Raw genomic sequence first — 22,669 nt, 5'->3', positions numbered from 1 at the left:
AAAGAAGGGCCTATTTTCCACTCTTAACTGTTCCCAATCTAAGTTGGTCGACTTAGTATAGCTTAGTGACAGTCCCAGGAAAACATATAGAATTCTGTCTTTCTAAGCTAGTCTTAAATTATATGCATACATGACATTTAACTTAACCAACTCCTTCATAGTGAACATTGAGGCTGTTTCTGGTAATCTTCTGATACCAATGCTTATTTAAACAATAAACATTTATTGGGTATTACAATGTGCTGGCACTAGACATTCAGCCATACGAGACAAGAGTTCCCACCTCTTGGACCTTCCATTTCAGTGGAGGAAATGATAAAGCAGATAAACAAACATCTAACTTGTCATACATATTATTGGGAGAAGTCTTATGATGATAAAAGAAAAGTGGCAGAAGGGGACAGGCAGTGACTGGGGAGGCTCCTGTCTGTAAGACAGTCAAGGGAAGTAAAGCAAGAGGACATCTCGGGGAGCATTCCAGTGAGAGGAACCAGTACCCGCAGATGCAAAGGCCCTGAGGTGGGGCTCCCCTCGCATGTTTGAGGGACAGTGGAGTAGATCAGAGCAAACAAGGGGGAGAGTGTTTGGAAATAAGCCCTGAAGTGCAGGCAGAAGGGGTGCACATGGGGTCTGACAAGCCACAGTGAAACCATAGGTATGACACTGACTGTGGCAGTAACTCTCAGAATCTCAGAGAACTGAGGCACAGGAGTGATCAGATTTCCACTGTGGAATCACTCTCACTGTTCTCAGGGATCGAACAGCTGCAGGGGCTGAGAATGCCAGTAGATACAGTGAGGTGTCACCTCACACCAGTCAGAATGTTCGTCATTCAAAAGTCCTCAAACAGTAAATGCTGGAGAGGCTGTGGAGAAAAGGGAACCCTCCTACACTGCTGGTGGGAATGCAGTTTGGTGCAGCCACTGTGGAAAACAGGATGGAGATTCCTCAAAAGACTAGGAACAGACTTACCATATGACCCAGGAATCCTGCTCCTGGGCATATATCCAGAGGGAACTCTAATTCAAAAAGATACATGCACCCCAATGTTCACAGCAGCACTATATACAATAGCCAAGACATGGAAACAACCTAAATGTCCATTGACAGATGAGTGGATAAAGAAGATGTGGTACATTTATACAATGGAATACCACTCAGCCATAAAAAATGATAAAATAATGCTATTTGCAGCAACATGGATGGACCTGGAGATTGTCATTCTAAGTGAAGTAAGCCAGAAAGAGAAAGAAAAATACAGTATGGTATTACCTATATGTGGCATGTAAAAAAAAGGACACAAATTAACTTATTTACAAAACATAAACAGACTCACAGATGTAGAGAACAAACTTATATTTGCCACAGGTGGAAAAGTGGGTATGGTGGAGGGATAAATTAGGAGTGCAGGATTTTCAGACACTAACTACTGTATATAAAATAGATAAATAGCAAGATCCTTCTGTGTAGCACAGAAAACTATTTTCAGTATCTTGTAATAGCCTATAATGGAAAAGAATAAGAAAAGGATTATATGTGTGTTTGTGTGTGTATGTAACTGAATCACTATGCTGTACACCAACTTAAATTTTAAATTCAATTTAAAAAAAGAGAATGCTAGTAGAGAAACCAGGGGTCTGTGACTCCTGCAGTCGCCCAGAGAGAGGTGACGGTAGCCCAGATTAGGGTAGAGGCTGAGTGAGAAGGTGGCCAGTTGCTGTACTTGGAATCTATCTGGAAAGGAGAGCTAAAAGGATCGGATGCTTCCCGAGACACAGGGTGTGTGCGAGTCAAGGGCAGGACTCAAGGAGAATGCCAAGGTTCTGGCAGGAGCAGCTGGGTGAACGGTGGGACCACTTATCAGGATGGGGAGTGTGGGGAGAACAGTAGGCGCGCGGGGCAGGGGGCAAATGGATCCACGTGCAGAGGGGTGAGAGAGGGCTCTGTTCAGCCACGCTGACGTTGAAATGCAGAGAAGAATCCACGGGGGTGGTGTCACAAAGGCACTTAGAAATGAATCTGTAATTCAGGGGGAAGACTGGGCTTAGAAATGAAATGTTTAAGTCTTCTGCATCTGAGTGTTATTTAAAGCCCCAGGAATGAAGCACATCCAAATATTCCTGTTAGAGAAGCCCTGAGAAACTGGATTCCTTGGTCAAGGGTGTGTGTGTGTGTGATTATAGATACTGTTAACTAACGTTCTCCTCCAAAGTGCAATGTGCCTTATCTTTAAATTCAAAATACTTATCTCTGATGAATTAGAAGATATTTCATAATTATGAACATTCATTCCCACTGTGCTAGAGATTTAGATGTGTGAGGTGTCAGCTGAGGTCGTTTCAGACAAACATATTTGTGAGACACACAGACATGCTGCTACGAGGCATCATCAGCTACATTAGCTCATATGTTCCTGACAACACTCTGGGAGATCAATATTATTAAACCTGTTTCATAGATTAAGATACTGAGGTCCTAAGGAATGAAGGGATCCTAACTAGTAAGTTGTTTAGGGTCTGGGCTCAGACTCAGGCCCAATTTTCTTTCCATTACACACAGAAAGGGGCAAAGAGTTAGCTTTCCCCAAATAAGACGCAAGGTATCCCAAATGACCATTTAGGTGAAACCACAGATCCCTGATTCCATGGCAGTGGCGGGAGGCACTGATGGGAGAGACAGACAACACACATGAAAACTATCTTTGAAGCTTACATTACAAGAGAATGGGTGCTATTGGTAAAAAACAAACAAACAAAGACAGGAAAAGGGGCAGCAGCAGTGCTAAGGGGTGGAGAGCACAGCGGGTTCACATTTTAAAAGCATGAGAAAGGCTGACTTCATGGAGAAAGTAACATCTGAGCAGACTTGAAGGAACCTTGAGAGTCACAGAAGACTTGGATCTCAGAAAACTCAGACATCATTCTAAATGTGGTCTTGATGTCGCAAGTTGGGAACCAGGAAAGAATATAAACTGAACATCTTGAACGGGAAAAATAATTTCAAACACGGACAGCAAATTTAATAGTGTCACTTTCACATGCAAAGGACACCATGTGTAGCCATCGTGGCCTCGTCTGTGACCAGCTTGCTAAATAGAAACGACAGATCCTTTTCAGCAAACCAGCTACCCTGTGTTGTAGAAATCCAGTGCTTCTTAAATCTCCACAAATAATTCTGACCAGAATCAGATGGTGACAATTGTAGTCGAGCCACCACAGCTCTTCTGTGACTTGGGGACCAAGCTGTGCAGTAACATAATAATGAACATGACTCAAACACTTAAGATCAGAGAATGTGACCCAAAGCTTGAAGGGAACGTGGACAATACACAACTCAAGTCATTATTTAACAGATGTGAAAACCAGGTTCATGGAGGTGAAGTGACTTCATTAAGGTCAGAGAGTGACTTAGTCTTAAGACCAAAGTCCGCTAACCTGGAAACCAGTATGTTTCCCACAAATTCCAGACTCTGTCTTCTCAACTTAAACTCCTGTTTGACATGACTTTCATCAACCACCATACATACGCCTTTTGAACAATACCCAAAGGCAAATCACAACAAAGCCACGTTTCCTAACACAAAGAATGTAAAACTCATGAGAAATATTTGCATAAGGGTTACCATGTGCCAGACACTGTTCTAAACGCTATACTGAACTTACTGAATCCTCACAGACATAATTATGAAGCAGTGCTGTAACTATCCCAATTTTACAGTTGAGGCAATTGAGAAACAGAGAGGTTAAGTAACCTAGCCAAGGTCACTCAGCTTGTTAAAGACACAGCAAGAATTTGAACCGAGAGTGCCTGGCTGAAAAATATATTCTAATTCTTGTGTTAAATGCTTCCAGATGTGTGTGCATACTTACTCAGAACAGTGTGATGACTAATTAAAAACGTTTTGGTAGCTGTTTTAGCTCGAATTTCTCAACATGGATATTACTTTAAGGAAATTCTTCATATAATTTTGAGCAACTACTGTATTTCAGCCATGGTGGTGCATGTTACTCTAAGTGCAGGCATTTTTTCCCCCAGGCAATAAGCCATCCTGGACATGTCTCTGAAGCCCATAAATTTTTATAGCATCATGAAAAACAGCTACAACAAATTAGGCACATCTTTCTGTAGTGATTCAATAGTTCCATAAAATTAGCATTGATCCAGTAGATTCTCCCTTGACAACTGGCTTTGGCAAAGAGCTTTAGCTATTACCTGTGTTCTCAAATGCCTGCCGTGAAATCTGTGGTCTGAAAGGACAAACTCTTCATCTCATTTTTAGTCATGTCATTTCCTTTTTTTTTTTTTTAAATCAAAGTGTCCAGAAACAAGCAGGATAAAAATAGCTACAAGTTATCATGCACTCTGCTAAGCACCTGGCACACCTTCACATATGTCTGTATGTGCACATGCACCCATGTATATATGCGTTCTGAGGTGTAACTTACTCCCAGTGAAATACGCTGATATTAACTGTGTAGCTCAAGTTACACAAAGCTGTACATCTGTATAAAGCATATTCAATCAAGATAGGGAACACGGTACACCAGAAATTAACACAACAGTGTAAATCCATGACACTAAAATAAAAAAAATATGAAAAAAAAAAAGGGAATGTTTCCATCACCCTAGAAAGTTTCCTCATGCCCCTTCCTACTCAATTCCCAGCCCCAGGGCAGTGACTGTTCTGATTTCTATCACATTTAAAACTTTTAATCCCATGTTCAATTCTATGAGGTGGTGATTCCAAGGAACGTGTAACTCTGAGACCTGTGCTCTTGGTCACCACACTGCTGCACTGCATTTCTTCATAGAAGATACTTACTTCGCCTGTCGCAACAGTGCCCTGCAAGGGAACTAAGTTACAATGTCCTAACGTCTCTCTTAATGGTATATATGGACCACACTGGAAAGAATTGAAAACACAGTCACTTAAGTCAGTCACTTTCTATAGTCTGCGGTTCAGATGAGAAACCCTACTGAGAACTTACTGATGTCAGATCAGGTAGGTGAGGTCAGTAAATGAAGTGGACACGTGCCCTTTCTGAGGACCAGGCACTGGCCAGAACCCCCACCTTGACCCTGGCGAACAGCTACATGGTGAGAAATCAGGCCAGGGATGCCCTTCAGCTTTTCTAGATAACCTAGATAATCCGAATTTGTACCTATCATCTCACTATACGTAAGTGCTTTGTAAGTAACTCAATTTTTTAAAAAACACTTCACAAGTCAAAATGTGTCCACAGGTCAGCCCTCGGGGTTGCCAGTTTGTGACCTGCTGTTTGCTTCCTTGGCCTGGGAAACACCTTTGTCAGCAACAGAAGGGAGGCCGAGAAGCTCTGAAGGTCACAGCCAGCCTAGGAGGTGATGTTTGTCATTACACAGTAACAGTTCTGCTGTCAAGACTCTGGTCTGTCTCTGACACTCCTGCCCACTGAGGGAAGCAGATGACTTTGGTAAACATCCCGATCAAACAGGAGAGAAGAGAGAAACTGGCAACAGAGTAAAAACCTAGAGGGAAAGAGCCAGGAAGAGGACAGAGCATGAGAGAGGAGAGAGGACGATGACAGGTGAGAGCAGGAAGGAAAGGGCAGTGCGGCCCTGCTGCTCACCACTTCTCGACTTTAAGCATCTTCTTTTGCTGACGATGCTGGCGCAGGACCACACACTGTTCAGAGTTGGGACAACAGTGAATGATTGGCCTGGAGAAGGGAGCTCCCCGGATGTTTACATACCTTTGAATTCCATGAACAGTTTCAGTGCTTAAATATTTTGATTCTGGGAAATAGCTGCAGGGTTTCCGGGAATTCCGAAATGTATTATCTGGAAGTCAGGGAGCTCACAAGGGAGTCCGGTCCCAGCACCCCGGCGAGGAAACGTGGTCCCAACACGGAGGGAGTTTCCAATCCCCGGCAACAGAGGTTCTATCAGAAAACTGTGCTCCTTTACTAGGGACCACGGCGTTATCGATTAAAAAGAAGAATAAAGCCACGGCTTCCATGTCCACCTACACATCCGGGGCTCCATTAGGACAACCATCAGCAAAGATTTTGAGCAAACTCACCTTATGGGATGCACACACTCAGTGAACTGCGGTGACACGGTCCTCCCCCGCTGTAGACCTATCTAGCATGCACATCAGGCCACAGTTTCCTTTAGATAAATAAAGGTGACTCCCATTTGGCAAAAGGAATTTGAAACAATAAGAAAGACAACTGCCTTTCTGTGTGGCAGCAAAGATGAAAGAAAAAGGATCATGGAATCTGCAGAGAAATTAAGGCAACATAGAAAAAGGAACCTGGATCACTCAGCGTGAAACATTCTCTCCTCCACACCTGTCTCGATGCTTCATTTTTTTCCTTTTGATCCGCCTAGTTCATTCTTTGTCAGTTTGCCTCACGCTGTCTGAGTTCATATTAAGTATATACAGCAAGATACTTCAGTCCTTACGGTATGCAAGGCTCCACGCTGAGTGTCTCCTAGCACAGTCTCACAGCACACTACGAGGCAGATGCCCTCACATCCAATTCAAAGATGATAAAACTGTGGCTGATGCAGAGGATGTAACTTGTCCAAGGTCACACAGCCAGGGTCATGGTCCAGGTCTGTGTGCCTTGGAGCCTGGGCTCACTTCACTATATAATCATTTTCCTTCTGCTCCAAGTCTCTTCCACCTTCCACTCTGGTTTCTTCTTGTGCTGCTCCGCCCTGACAACACCCTCCTCCCCTTCAGGTAACAGACACATGGTGTCCTGTGCATGGAACATCCACTTGTCAGATGACAGAACTGAGTTCAGGGACCAATATTTTCATCAGGAGGAGGTGACCTGGGATGTTTTCAGAGCAGGGTAAAGAAAAGAGTGTAGGAAAAGATGAGGGATAGATGAAATAATTCAAGACATTCATAAAGAAATGGGAGAGCTTTAGAATGACAAAAACCATAGAAAGGGAGAAAGAGGCAACAGCTTATAGCCATCTGATCCCATTTCACAGATGGGAAGACTGGCATTCAGCTCTTAGTGGACTCAGGTCCTATCCCATGATTTCTGACCACCTCTACCTTTACCCCTTCTCTTCACCTCACTTCTGCACCAAGTACCCCTACCACTTTCATATGTGACTAAAGAGAGTGTGACAATGGCCAAGGGTTACAGAGATGCAAATCTGGCCCAGGCTAAGGAGGCTTGAGATAAAAACAACACCCCAAGCTGCCTCACATTGCAGTGAGGTTCTCCACTGCCGTCACATCTGCTGACATCTGTCAGCGATGCTATAAATGGCATTCTTATGGTGGATGCTAATTTAGCCACAAGTGTTAAACTCAGTTCTCTGGATCAGCATCTAGCTGGCTTCCAGAGAAGCACTTGGGGAGTTTTTAAAAGGAGAGGGATTCCCCAACTCTAATCTCAGAAATTCTGATTCAGAATGTTTTGAGAAACCATGGAACCAGGCGATTTCTGAGGGCCCTTCTAACTATAAGACTCTATTTTGTCCCTTTCTCTAGCATGGCTTCTGAAGTATCACTCAGCGGTCATTACTAAGCCAACACAGGTCACACGTAGTCCACACCAGACTCAGAGTCAAGGAGTAAGAAACACTGCCATTGTCTCCAAATGCCTGCATTCTTCAGGTGGGTAATGTGTCTTTTCTGGTCTCAGTGTTCACTCCTTAAAAACAGAAGAAATGGACTGTTAGAACTTATTCCACATACAGAGGGTGACATGTGACTGGTCTCCACCCATCGTGGTAAAGTAATTGCACGGGGCCAGTAGGCATACGACCCAGTGCTGGGTGTGTAAACATGAGGGGAAGTCTGTGTGGGAGGGGATCCCTTCCTGATAAAAGGGGCAAAGGCTCATGAGGAGGAGTATTCTCCTCCTTCATGTCCACCCAACTCTGTCCTCGCTTGAACACGATACATGGAGATAAGCGTGGAAAGTTGAGCTCAAGAGCTAAGGACGGTGGAGCAGAAAGGGATCTTTGGTGTCTGAGGACATTGCTCAGCTGCTACATCAGTCCTGGACTGTCCAGGTGTGGTCCACATGTGTGTGCACAAAAGTAAGGCCTTACACAGTCAGAATTTTATGAGCAGAGTTTCTGTTACTTGCAGCCAAATGCAATCTTCACTGATGCAGCATTGGAACTCTCTTTTCAAATGAAATATCCTGAAAAAATCCCAATATATGAAACAGATAAAAGTGGCTGGCGATTTAGAAAAGTGTACAAAGTGTTTCCAGGGCCATTCCTCCCTAGATCCCTGCAGGGGTTCTTCCATGGAACCAGAACTGGCCAAAATCAGTATGTCTTAAGGGAGAGTCTCCAAGACACCAGGGACCCTCAGATCTTCTCAGGGCCTCTCAGCGTTCTCTGCCAAGTTTTTTCTTATATTTCTCCTTTTTTCCCTTCTGAAGTCCTTATTTTATTTACACAAATTTTGTCCTAGGATTCATATATCCAACTCATGACCAATGGCTACCACTACACAGTGCTGGGGTCTGCATTTGTCTTCAGCGTCCAATCACATTGGCAACAATTGATTTGATTCAAATCGTTAAGAACAGAGGAAGGAGCAGAGTGTGATATAACATAAAACGGCACCTTCCTTCAAGGAGCAGATCAAAAGACATCATGGCATGCAAATTAAGGGAGATTAGGAGAGAAAAAAAGTCACGGAATAATCAGTGTGTGTTCAGGATATCAGAGTATGAGTGTCTAAGATCAAAATAATCTCCAGATAACTGTAGCCCCACGTTCATGGTATAAGCCGTATTAAATTCCAGGAAGCATCCTCTACATAAGAAACCAGTGTTGGAAATCTAAATATTATTAGTGCCATTCGCAGCAACATGAATGGACTTGGAGAATGTCATTCTAAGTGAAGTAAGCCAGAAAGAGAAAGAAAAATACCATATTGTATCACTCATGTGTGGAATAAAAAAAAAAAAAAGGTCAAACAAACTTATTTACAAAACAGAAACAGACTCACAGACAGAAAACAAACTTACAGTTACGGAGGTGGGGGGAAGAGTGTGGGAAGGGATAAACTGGGAGTTTGAGATTTGCATATAGTAACTAATATATATGAAATAGATAAACAACAAGTTTATACTGTATAGCACAGGGAACTATATTCAATACCTTGTAGTAACTTACAGTGAAAAAGAATATGAAATGAATATATGTATGTTTCTATATGACTGAAGCACTGTGCTGTACACCAGAAACTGACACACTGTAAACTGACTATACGTCAATAAAAATATATCAAAAATTAAATACTTTTCTCTGTGTTTAATTCATAAATTTGCTTTAGTGTGACAGCTGTTTAAGAATGATTAAAATTGAGAGGTAATAGCTAAGTGGGTGTTTTTGGTTTGTACATATGTGAATGGCAGTATAATAAAAATTGTTAAATCAACAACATGGAGATGGATCTCTTCCCCCAACCTTGTTAAAAGGGGTCTAAGGGGTCTTTATGTTACTCAAACTCAAGAAATTCTGTATTACTGGATGGCCCTAATCCCTTCCAGATGGTCAAATGCAGGATTCCATGAACCTCCTTACCTTATGAAACTAATACTAAACACTTTCACCAACAATGTGGTACATGCCCTTGGAGATGTTTTTAAAATTAAAAAATAATAATAATAAAGTAAATAAATTCATTCATTAAAATAAAGCATATGTATCATTTCATATCCTTCTCAAAAGTGTCTTAATAATGAGGTGTCCACGGGCAGGGCCCAAACTGTGCGGACTTCTAGCCCTCACCCATCTCCACCTGGTCCCTTCACTCAACACTCCCAGCAGGAATATCTCTGGACGGAACAACTATGGGTTAAAAATAAGGCCTTAAGAGCCTGCTCCCTCCTGGCTTAGGAAATCTGAACCCGTGGGCAATGCCCTTCTTACAAAATGTGTTTTCTGATTACTTCCAGAAGGCACAGCAGGGCAGTCTGACCATGGGCTCTTCTATTAGGAAGAGAGTAAAACAGTTCTCTCCACTGAGGCCTTGGTTTTGCCTCCAACTGGAACAAATCAGTGCCTGAGGGCTTCGCTGTTCTAGTATGTGTGTTTCACTCCTGTGCACAGGTCTCCCCCCCCGCTGCCTCGTGTGTGGTGTGGCCATCCCTCCCTCCTTGTAGCTTGTACCTCCGCCCTGGATTTCTTCTCCTCCACCTTCCCACCTCCTTTTTTTTTTTTTTTTTCTTTGCAAATGTCAAGGGAGCTTGATTTTCTCCTCTTACGCGTCTAAAAGAGGCAAGCTGTAGAGCTCCTTCCAAGTTCAGGCAATGCTGTTCGTACCCCTGCCACCTGAAGCTGCTGTTTCACGGCTGCTCTGCTCAAAGTCTGGCGAGCGCTAAATTTAGAGGAGTGTGACATTAGCGCTCACAGAGTCTCCTTTTTCACTGTTGGTGCGCTGGGCTGCGGTTCACGTTGGCTCCTAATCTGTCTTGGCATCTTGCTCACTCAGTAGGCAATACGAGTGCTGTCAAAGTGCCTCCTTTCTTGTCCCACGTCCAGCAGTTCCCAAACTCTCCCCATTCCAAACCAACCCAAAGAGGAGGTTCATGACGAGGATATTTGTGTGGATGTCTTAGGAGACGAATCCCAGCCGCCAGTCATTCCCCAACTCCTTCCTTTAAGTGCAAAACTATGGAGAAAGTGAAATTGCTGGCCGAGAGGGCTGACCTCCTACCAACAAAACACAATGCCTGCCCAGTTATCCTGGGTCTTACACCAACAAAATAAGACAAAGTCCAGCCCCTTGACCCTTTATTCACCCATTAATCAGCTACTTGTTGAGAGATCTTAAAACTGAAGTAAACACACACCTGTTTTTACAGAGGTCCACCCTATAGATGGACCACTCTTTTGCTCTTCAAGAAGTAGCCAAGAGTCCATTCATCCATCTGTTTCCCCAGCCAGACTCTTGGCCAAGCCCCCTCTGGAAAACACCACTGCTGTCACTGATTGCTCCTCCAGCAGTCACAAAGCTGTCGTGAGATTTAGCCCAGCTGTTTCTGAGCTGAACCAGTTTCTTAAACGCAATTATATTACATTGTGCATTTTCCAAATGCTAAGCTTTGAATAAGGGGAAGCTTTCATGGCGGGGGTGGGTAAAAACCTACACTGCATTATAGCTGATAGATATGAAAATATGATTATAGCTGATAGATATTGTTTAAAATTTTATTTTTTTACAAAAGCACTCTTTTCAGGAAGGGGTAAAATGCAATAAATCAATGAAATAAAATTCCCACTATTAGGTCTCTATCTTTTAACAGTGATTTTAAGTAAATTACTGTTTTGTGTTACTCCTAAGTTGTCTATATTTCATACAATATAAGAGTATTTTTTGACAGATGGACTGCCGGTTACTTGTTCAACTCAGAAAAGTTGAAAATGATGATAGAAACAGAATTACAAATGTAGATCCAGCATATTTCTAGGCAAATATATCACTGGGCTCCTTAATGACAGTCAAAATCCCACATAATAATAAAAGGTGCCAGGAACTTGTACGCATTTATCTGTTTCGACATTCTGAAAGTGTAATCCAAAATAGAAACTTCAAACTCCGATTCCCTCCTAAAACAAGAGCCAACTTCAGCTAAAAATGCCCGTCTCCAAACTCTCAGGAAGCAAAGAACACAGTTTCATCTAAAATGATCTTCCCTGCCCACGGACTGTCCTTTCATGTAGAAAAGTCACAGAAAGTTGGAGCAGGGTCAGAGCACAAGAGTTCACGTACTTTTCTCTTTCACAAGCGTATTGCCAGCCAAATCCTAACTTTCCAAAGTGACTCTGCCCAGCTGAAAATCAGATCTGGGAGGGGGCTGGGGACAGAAAGCTCACAAGCCCACACCAAATGTTTAAGTGATGGAGTTCTAACTTGTTCGCACACCCCCCCCCAACCGTACCCCCGAAATGCAGAGTACTTACCAACAAACAGCAGGCTTAGAAAGTGAAGGGAAAGCGTGGACATGCAAGAATGAGCAGTCCCCTACCTCTCTGGTCTGCTGCACAAAGCGGCTGGCTGGTGAAAATCACCCACGGTCCGGGCGAGCGCGGAGAGGCTGGAAGGGGGCGGCCCTCGGCCGGCCGGGGGGTGAGCAGGCCCAGCCCGTGCTCAGAAGCTGCCCCAGTCAGATTTTCCAGCTGGAGACTTGCAGCCAAGTCCCTGCCCATGCCTGAAGAATTTCCTGAACAGCATTCCCGTTCTTTTTCTGACTGCTTTGAAACCGTACTCTGTGCTTCAATACGGCTTTGTCAGGCCAACTCTCAGCTACTGGGCTGCCTCCAGCTCTCAATGGGAAACACATGTGTCAAGCACAGACTCACTACCCTGCATCCATGCCCGTGGCGTCTACTGGGCTCACGCTCACGACCACAAAGCGAACAGCTTCTAGAACCAGTTCTGCTTTCTCGGCCCTTCTCCACCCAGCCTGCCCCTGCTCTGTGGTGCTAGATCCTGGAGCTCAGTCTTCTCTTCCTTAAGCTCATCCCTGCCCCCATTTAACTGGCTCCGTCTGCTCACAGTCCCCAGCTGACCCCTGTAACTCCCCTGGAGCTCTCACCCTGATAAGGAGCCTATTACAGCTGAGAGATGGGCATTCTAATTGGATCTCCCCTACCTGCCTGATACCTCTGTCTTTGCTCAAAATTTCAATTGCTGGAGGGGAAACCATATTTTTAGCATTTCCAGACTGGTTCAGGACTTCAGAGTTGTCCCCCCATCCTGATGTGTGCATCTCTTGCTGCTGCACCTAAAAATAATGCAGTTATTTCACAGGCACTTTTGTGGCTCTTTGCTTTATAACTGTGCTAGTGCAAAAAAAAAAAAGTAATGTTTTGCAGGCTGTTGCAATGTGTGGTTACAGGAAGCAGCGAGAAAAGACTGCACCTTTAATCAAAATGGGTCCTAATTGTATGTACCTGTGATTTTCTTCTGGCTGCCGCTTCACCAAGATATCCCATGTACATTCTGCTGGATTTTGTGGTCTACTATGGGGATTTCTTCTTTCCATATAACACAGAAGACATTTCTAAAGATACGAAGAAGATGCCCCTCTTCTCCCACACTGAAAATCCCATATCTGAAGAGTTAAAGATAAATTGTCATGGTAACAGGATAGAAAAAAAAAAAAAAGATGATTTTGAGAGAGCCTCATTTGTTTCCAGTGTTTTCTTGTCTTTTTTTTTTTTTTTGATATTCCAAAACTCCTATCCCACTAGCAACTTATTTTAAAGAACTGGCTTGCCCTATTTTAAAAGTGCTGTGTATTCCTGAGGGGCTGCTGTAAATAATAGATTTGGTGGGATCTGGAGTTTTGCATCAAACTGCAGTGGGTACTTTCAGAAAGATTCAATTTTGCCTTGGGAAGCAGTGTGTGTATCTGTGTGGGGGGAAGGGGGCATGTGCGCCTCTAAGGTCAGGATGTAATTACAGAAACAAAGAACTCCACAGTAGGAGGGAACCCCAGAGACCATCCAATCCAAATGGTTTCAATCCTTCGTTTTACACAGGGAAATGGAGGTCCACATAGATAAGATGACTTGTCCAGAGTGCAAAGACTCATAATGTTAGAGCTGATGCTAGAAAGTAGGATTTGGGCTAATTTTCAGTGTGCTTTCTCTAGCCCAGCATCAACTGGGAAAGGCAGTATCATCTGTCACACGAGTAGGCTTGCTATCAGAGGGCCTGGGTCTAATTCTAGCTGTTTCTTCTTGGCTCTGGATCCTGGTTAGTTTGCTTAACGTCTCTGGACCTCAGTTTCCTCATCTGTAAAATGGGGATAATAACAGACTGTAACTCACAGAATTGTTAGGATTTGGTGAGATAATCCATACAAAATGTTTGTTACACTGTCTGTAAATAAATTTCACTTTTTTTAATCAAGCAAAAATCAGACCCTTTCTCTTACCAAAAAGCAAAATTGTACTTTCACATCTAGTCTGAGAGTTCCTGAACTATCTGATTAGCTAGTGAAGTTTTCTGCCAACTAACTTTTACATAACAGGGACCTACCACCTTAAACATAGGAAAGTGTCTAATGCCTTATTGGAACACTGAACCAATCACATAGCTACTTTTCACTTATTCTCTACACATAGCACTGAAGTCTTTCTTCAAGATTAAATTAAAGGTAAACACTGAGACCAAATCTGCAGTCAGTTTCATGAGGCTGAACAAAGTGCCATTTGCAGAGAACTGGACCTTCTCTCCAAACCTTAAGAGCTCAAGACTACCATTCTAAAAATAGAAGACCATTAACAATTGCCATTCCACGTTTGGCAACTGCAGTGTCCCAAATTAACGACAAAGACGACAAAATAAAATCCTGTAAATTGAGGAAGAAACTTTACCGAGGAAACAGCTGCTACAAATTCTCAAGAATCCGATTTCTAGCTGAGGTCCCAGAGTCTTTGTTTCAGAAGCAATCAAAGCAAGTGGTTAATGCACCACTCACTACTTACTAACCATGTCGGGATGGCAGACTTCTTTTAGAAAAACAAAAAAGGAGGGGAAGTTCTTAATTTCAAGTAACTTACAAATGTTCTGGTAATCAATGAAAATAACAGTGAAAATAAAAAAGCTACATAAAACAACTGGAAAAACCAAGGTCTGATTTTATACAAAGGCAGAACAACGGTGATGTGATCCAGAGGACACTGCTCTGACGTTTCTCTAAAGACTTGCTGCATGGCTCATCTCAGCGTGGCTATTTGGGGTGGGATACCTTAGTTTGAGACTCAGCTTCATTACCACCAGCTGGAAAATCCTGAAAAGTTACTTACTCTTAATGTTAAGAAAAATAACCAAAAACTTGAAAATAAGGCCAAAAGGTAGTCACTTTCTTTCAAAGTCAAACAAAGGGCTAATTGTTTAATATGCCCTCTCAAGAATTATTTAAGGGGGAATGTGCTTTGTTTTGTTCACTGTTTACTACTGAATAAAGATCCCAAATTTACTAAAGTTGCATGTTAACTTGGGAGACTTTTGTCTGTTAACGATACAAGTTGTTTCTCTTCCATAGAAAATATAACCACAGATGTGATGGTTTATCGCCCTGTAGGATGTTAACCGGTTTTGTATCTAGTAGAGCTAACATTCCTTTATGAATGCACCTGCAAAGAAAGAGGTCTTCAAGCGGTCTTGGAATCAGTCTTACCATCATACTGATTCCTTCATTATTAACGAGTCAAATAAAATCTTTGACATATTTTCATTTTATATTTGTAAGAGTCGTGCATTTAAAGATGATAACTTGACACTTCCGTTTTCTTCATCTGCATGAGTGTTGTAAGTTTCCGTGAGATAACACATAATAAAGCACTTAGCAAAGTGTTCGGCACACAGTAAGTGCTCAAGCTATGGAAGGACTGCTATTATTTAATGCTATACTATTTGGTTTTCAGTTTTGTAAAGGACCCTAGAGATCGCTAGACTAGATCACTGGACTAGCCTCCTCCCTCCTACACCTTTCAGTACTTGCCACTAGATTCTAAATCCCCTCTAGGATGGCCACTCTGGCTGGAGTTCTTTTACACATCAATCTCTTCACTTTTCAGAAAGGTCTACTTTTAAAGTTCTAAAACTAACAACTAAAATATATGTCCCTATCGCACATTCAGATTCTACAGCTGCTCATCATGAAGGTCAGTCCGAAATTCTGATCACAAGGATCCCATGAATGAGAAAACCCCATTCTAAGCTAGAACATAAGGTCCATGAGGACATGGGTTTTTGTCTGCTTCGTCTCCTGCCATTTCCCCAAAGTCTCAGATGGGTAAGTACCTGGTTCTCATATTTAACCTTTGAACAAATAACAACTTTTGACTTACTTGAAAGCAGGGACCCTAAATCATCCTTATTTAGGAGGTATTTTGACTACAGTTTAAACTCATCTGGTACCACTGGATCATCATTTCTCCTCATTATGGTTTGGATTCCTTTTAACTCTGGTTTGCTTTCTTCCAGGAATGGTTCAGTTTGGCTACTTTCTTCTTAAAATTTGGTGCTGAGAGGTGAGCATGCTTTGTAGATGTGCGGTCTAATGCAGGGGCAGAGGAACAACTCCCTGTCTCATTTAGGATGAACACTTCCATGAATGCAGTTCCTGATAATACTAGGTTTGGGGGCAGTAATCTTCAGGCACCAGAGAAGCCAGCTCCTAATGCCTCTCTATCATAGGTGTGTTTATTAAACTACATCTCCTACGTAGTTTATTTACATCTGTGATTCTCAAGCCTAGCTCTATGTGAGAGTCATCTGAAGGGGGCTTTCAAAATAACCAGAGATAGAGGCCTGTCCCAGAGACTTTGATTCTATTGAAATGGGACAGGAACCAGGTGACAGTATTTTGTGTTGAGCCCTCCCCCACCAAAATGAAAATGACTCTAAGCCAGACTCAAGAATCACTGTTATAGTGATAGCTTCACTTTAAGTATAAACATAATTGTGTCATTCTGTGCACTAAAATCCTTATCATTGCTTGAAAGGGGAAGACAGCCACCATCACTATGATTAAAAGGCCTGGCTTGATCAGGTCCCTGGTCTCCCTCTTCAGTCTTACCTGCTGCCAATCCCTCTTCTTCCAGTGCTTCAAAGACATCATGTATCTTTACACTTGAGATTCAAAACAGCTGTTCTCTTTCTTTCTGGAAAGTATTTCTTTTTCCTGAATGTTACCTTCACTCCCCTGTTTTCTTCTATTTAACTCCTATTCAATCTTCAAATTTATACTTTTATCACTGTCTCTAGGATTTGGTTACCTGAACCCCAGAACCAACTCTCTCCTATTATATATACCTCCAAACTAGCACTTACCAGACATATGATTATATATTTACCTGTGTCCTTACTTGACTCATGTCAGTCTTTCCTGATAGACAATATTCTCCATAAGGATCAAAACTAGGCTTCCTTGCTCACTACTGTTTCCTAGTTCTACCATGCCTAGCGCACAGAACGTGCACAACAGATATTGTTAAGTGAAGGCAGTTGTTTTTTTTTTTTAATCCAAGCAAAAGAGCATGTATACAACTCCATTTTTTTAAATCTTGGGTTTTCAGACTTCATTTAATCTGCAACTTTTTATCTCTATGTTAATAGAAAAATGTTAGACCCTTAAAGGTCAGAGCCTTGGAAACAGGCTATCTTGTATATTTCAGGCTACAGGCAACATTCTTTTTACAAAAGTGCAGAATCAGCATGACTCAGCACAGGTGACACAGCACAGGGGTTAGTGCTAGAGTAACAGATCCAGTGTAGAGTCAGGGGTGTTCTTCTCTTGTACAGTAGGGTGTTTATGATTACTGGGCAGAGGATTTGCTGGGCCAGTCACTTGAGAGGGCAGGCTAAGCTGAGATGGAGTCATACAGAGGTACAAAGCTGTCATGGCACAAGCCTGCAAAGAGGCACTCGTCAGGACCCTTTTGGTTATGGCAGCCAGAACCTACTGAAATTAACCTAATGAAAAAAAGAAATGGGAGTTCCTAAATATTACTTTAACCCCAAGTGGATCTTAAGGTGGGATGGAGTGTAGCAGGTAAAAAATAATCAAAGCTCTCTCCTTCTCTAGGCTTCATTCTCTTTTGCTCTCTCCATTGAGTAGTAAGATGTCCACAGGTGGTCCCAAGCTCACTTTAATAGGGAAAATAAAAGATCTTTTCCAGAAAGGATGCTACGTAGCCCTGGACAAATCTCTACAACCAGGGGTATGAAGCTCTAGTGGGGGCCATATTTGGCTCATACGACAACCCTAGCAACTAAAGGGAAGGAATCAGCTCCATCTCCATCACAGGAACAGAGTAGGTTAATTAAGGAATTGAGAAAAAGCAGTAGGTGAAGTCCCACGTAAACTATGGATGACAGGGCACTCAAGACATATTCATCATCTTGCCAAGGGAAGGTTCTTTAAGAAATATTGAAAGGCAATATTTAATCAAAGGATAGAAAAAATACTTGCTATATACAAGCCAAAACCAGATGAATTAGAGTTAAACTGATGGCAGATAATTAGAACAGTAACTTTATGCCAGCCTTTCATTTAAGGGTTCATTTCCCAAATAATACTTGATGGGAAATGAAACTTACTGTGCTTTGGCTTTTTGAAACAGACAGAGCAAGTCCAATCCTACTTTTCAATGGCCAAAGGAAAAATTATCTAGTGGACTTTAAAGACACTTTGTGTGTGTGTGTGGAGGCAATCTTGACCAGGAAGTTTGGCTCAGTGACAAATCAATGACCCACAGTTTTCAGAATATCTCCATTGGCCAGACACAACGTCTAAGGTGAAGTCATTTTCTGTTTTGGAAATTCAAATATATGCATAGTGCACAATGAGGGATTCTCAAGCTAAATCATTACTTTGAAGAGGAATTGACATATTTGATAATTTAATGTGACTAGTAATGAAACACACTGCAAATGTATCATTTTTAAAATAAATTAAACAGTGTAAAGCAAATACTGGCATAGTTGTATAGATGGTTCCATGCATTCTTTCCTATTCAACACAAAACAATGATCCATTCCTCTAAAATTTCATTCTGGTCCATAATTTCTCATTGTCTTACAGCTTGCTGGAAGTAAAACTCTTGAAATACACATTTTTATTTGGAAATAAAATTTACTGATCAATAAAAATGGGCCAGATTTCATGATAGGCACTCCATGCTAGGCAGAAATAAATCCTGTACTTTGAAAAAAATGATACCATCACTCATCTTTATTTTTATAATAATATCAGTGCTCAGTGACACCAAATATTACAGCTGGATTCAGGAATTCCTAGCTAAATGTAAGCCCTCTGAATGAGGAGTGCTGCCCCAAACAAAAGGCCAAGCCTCAAAATTCAACATCACAACCCAGCAAATATATATGAAAGAAATCAAAAGCTGCCAAGGAGAGGAAAATACATATTATACATTTCAAATCATTTACTCCTTAGGAGTTTATTTGTATATGTGATGGAGAAGACATCATTGGGCAAATCCACAACTACCATGATGTTTGGCATATAATATGTGCTTAATGAATGTTTAGAAGTTTACTAATAATGAACATTACTAGTAATAAGTAGTATTAACTACTATATATAAAATAAACAACAAGTTTCTATTGTGTAGTGCTATCAATATCTTGTAGTAACCTATAATGAAAAATAATATGGAAAAGCATATATAGATGACTGAAACATTATGCTTCAGAAATTATACTTCATTATGCAAACCAGAAATTGATGCAACATTGAAAACTGACTATAAAAAACATTGTAAACTGACTATAAAAAACATTTTAAACTGACTTCAATTAAAAAAATGTTTTTAAATACACCCATTACTATATATAAAATAAGTAAACAAAAGGATCTACTGTATAGCATAGGGAACTATATTCAATATCCTGTAATAACCTATAATGGAAAGAATATATATATGTATATGTATAACTGAATCACTTTGCTGTACACCTGAAACTAATACCACAATGTAAATCAACTATGCTTTAATAAAAAACCAATATACTCTTTAAAATTTTTTAAAAAATATTCCATTATTGTCAGACAAAGAGAAGCTGAGGAAGTTTATCTCCACTAGACCTGCCTTATAAGAAATAATAAATGGAATTCTTCAAGTTGAAATGAAAGAATGCTAAGAAACAACATGTGAAATAAAAGTATAAAAATCACTGGTAAAAATAAATGTATATATATCCTAATACTGTAATGATGGTACATAAATCCCTTTTAACTCTAGTTTCAAAGTTAAAAGACAAAAGTTTTAAAAATAACTGTAACTACAATAATTAGTTAATGGATAAACAATGTTTTAAAATGTTAAGTGTGATAGCGAAAACATAAAATGCAGAAGGGAAAAGTAAAAGTGTAGAGTGATTCTGTATGCAAGTATAAAGTTAAGTAGTTACTAGTTTAAAATAGACTGTTATAACTCTAAGATGTTTTAGATAAACTTCATGGTAACCATAAGATGAAGAACCTTAAGGACACAAATAGCTGAAAGTGAAGGGATGGTAAAAGATATTCCATGCAAATGGTAAACAAAGACAGCTGAAACAGCTTTAGTCGTAGCAGACAAATAGACTTTCACTCAAAATCTATCACAGGAGAAAATAAAAGGTCACTGTATAATGATAAAAGGGTCTATTCGTCAACAGGATATAACAATTGCAAATATATATGCATTCAACATTGGAGTATCTAAATACATAAAGCTAGTATTAACAGAATGGAAGGGAGAAATATACAGCAATACAACAGTAGTAGGGGACTTCAATACCCCACTTTCACCAATGGATAAATCATCCAGACCAAAAAAAAAAAAAAAAAAAAAAAAAATCAGTAAGGGAATGGCAGTTTGAAATAACAGTACAGACCAAATGGCCCTAACAGACATATACAGAACATTCCATATAACAGCAGCAGGATACACATTCTTTTCATACGTACACAAAACAATCCCCAGGATAGGTCATATGCTAGGCCACAAAATAAGTCTCAACAAATTTAAGACTGAAATAATATCAAGTATTTCTTCCTGACCACAATGGTATGAAACTAAAAATCAGTAATAGGAGAAAACCTGAAAGATCCACAAATATGTGGAAATTAAGCAACACACTCTTGAACAACCAACAGGTCAAAGAAGAAAACAAAAGGCGAGCCAAAAAGCATCTTGAGACAAACAACGATGAAACACAACACACTAAAACTCATGGAATGCAGCAAAGCAGTTCTAAGAGGGCAGTTTATAGTGATGAATGTCAACATTAGGGAAAAAAACCAAGTAAACAACCGAATTTTATACTTAAGTTACTAGAAAAAGGACAAAGTTAGCAGAAGAAAGGAAATAATAAAGATTAGAAGAGAAATAAAAAGAGACAGAAAATCAATCGAAAAGAACAAAAAAAAACCTAAGGGTTGTTTTTCTGAAAAGATAAACAAAACTGGCAAACCTTTAGCTAGACTAACAAAGAAAAAAAGCAAGGAGGACACAAATAAATAAAATCATAAAGCTAAGAGGAGACATTACAATTGATGCCACAGAAATAAAAAGGATCAGAAAAGACTACTATGAACAATTATGCACCAACAAATTGGACAACCTGGAAGAGATAAATAATTCCTAGAAACATACAATCTACCAAGACTGAATTATGAAGACAGAGAAAATCTGAACAAAGTAATTACTAGTAAGGACATTGAAGCAGTAATCAAAAACTTCCGAAAAAGAAAAGCCCAGGACCAGATGGTCCTTCACGAGTGAATTCTACCAAACAATCAGAGAAGAATTGATTGATGCCAGTCCTTCCAAACTCTTCCAAACAATTGAAGAGGAGGAAACAATTCCAAACTCATTTTACAAGGCTAGCACTACCCTCATAGCAAAGGCAAGTAAGGACACTAAAAGAAAAGAACATTACAGGCCCACTATCCTTGGTAAACACAGATGCAAAAATCCTCAACAAAATACCAGCAAACTGAACTTAAGAGCACCTTAATATACACACCTATAGAGCATAATGCTTCAGTCATATGTATGTATATGAAACATTGTGCTGTACACCAGAAATTGATACAACATTGTAAATGGGCTATATTTCAATTAAAAAAAGAAAAGAAAGAAATTAAAGCTTAAAAAAATTAGAATTCGAAAAAAAAAAAAGAGCACATTAAAAGGATGATACAAAAAGATCAAGTAGGATTCATCCCTGGGATGCAAGAATGGTTTGACATATACAAATCAATGAAAGTTATGCATCACATTAACAGAAAGAAGGGTAAAAATCATACAATCATCTCAATAGATACAGGAAAAGCATTTGATGAAAATTCAACACGCATTCATGATCAAAACTCTCCAGGAATGTAAGGACTGTACCTCCATATAATAAATACCATACATGACAAGTCCACAGCTAACATCACACTCAATAGTGAAAAGCTGAACGATCAGGAACAAGCCAAGGATGCCCACTTCAATTCAATGTATCACTGAAAGTCCTAGCCAGACCAGTCAGGCAAGAAAAATAAGTAAAAGGCATCCAAATTGGAAAGGAAGAAGTTAAAAACAGTCTCTGTATGCAGACAATTTGATTTTATATAGAGAAAACCCTAAAGATTTCATCAAAAAAATATTAGGACTAATAAATTCTGTTAAGTTACAGTATACAAAATCAATACACAAACATCAATTGCATTTATATACACTAACAAACTATCAGAAAAGGATTTTTTAAAATACTTCAAAATAAATTTAACTAAGGTGTAAAAGATCTGTACTCTGAAAACTATAAAACAGTGATAAAAGAAACTGAAGACACAAATAAATGGAAAAATCCCATGTTCATGGATATGAAGAATATTGTTAAAATGTCCATTCTAACCAAAGCAATCAACAGATTCAATGCAGTCCCTATCAGAATTCCAAAGCCATTTTCACAGAAATTGAAAAAAAATAATCCTAAAATTCATGGAGAACCACAAAAGGCCCCAAATAACCAGAGGGATCTTGAGCAAGAAGAGAAAAGCTGGAGGCACTACACATCCAGATTTCAGTTATATTGCAGAGCTATAGTAATCAAAACAGTGTGGTGCTGGGATTAAAAACAGATGCACAGACCAACAGAACAGAATAGAAAGTC

At 40.3% G+C, this 22,669-nt stretch overlaps 1 protein-coding gene across 4 annotated transcripts in view; it reads right to left on the bottom strand.

Moving 5' to 3' along the window:
• The window catches only part of SGCD (sarcoglycan delta), a 543,119-nt gene that overhangs the window by 350,627 nt on the left and 169,823 nt on the right, over positions 1 to 22,669 (bottom strand). The window contains exon 1 of one of the 4 annotated variants that reach the window (XM_045506731.2): positions 11,944 to 12,363. The exons of 1 other annotated variant lie outside the window; for it this stretch is intronic. The gene's annotated coding sequence lies outside the window, so the exon portion shown is untranslated. Of the gene's footprint in view, positions 1 to 11,943; positions 12,364 to 22,669 lie in introns of those variants that run through there. 2 more of the 4 variants (XM_010970036.3, XM_010970035.3) reach the window with 2 other exon arrangements.

This window comes from Camelus bactrianus, chromosome 3 (assembly GCF_048773025.1).
Source record: "Camelus bactrianus isolate YW-2024 breed Bactrian camel chromosome 3, ASM4877302v1, whole genome shotgun sequence".
NCBI lineage: Eukaryota > Metazoa > Chordata > Mammalia > Artiodactyla > Camelidae > Camelus > Camelus bactrianus.
The sequence above is the reverse complement of the archived record's forward strand: the minus strand, read 5'-3'. Positions and strand labels throughout refer to the sequence as shown.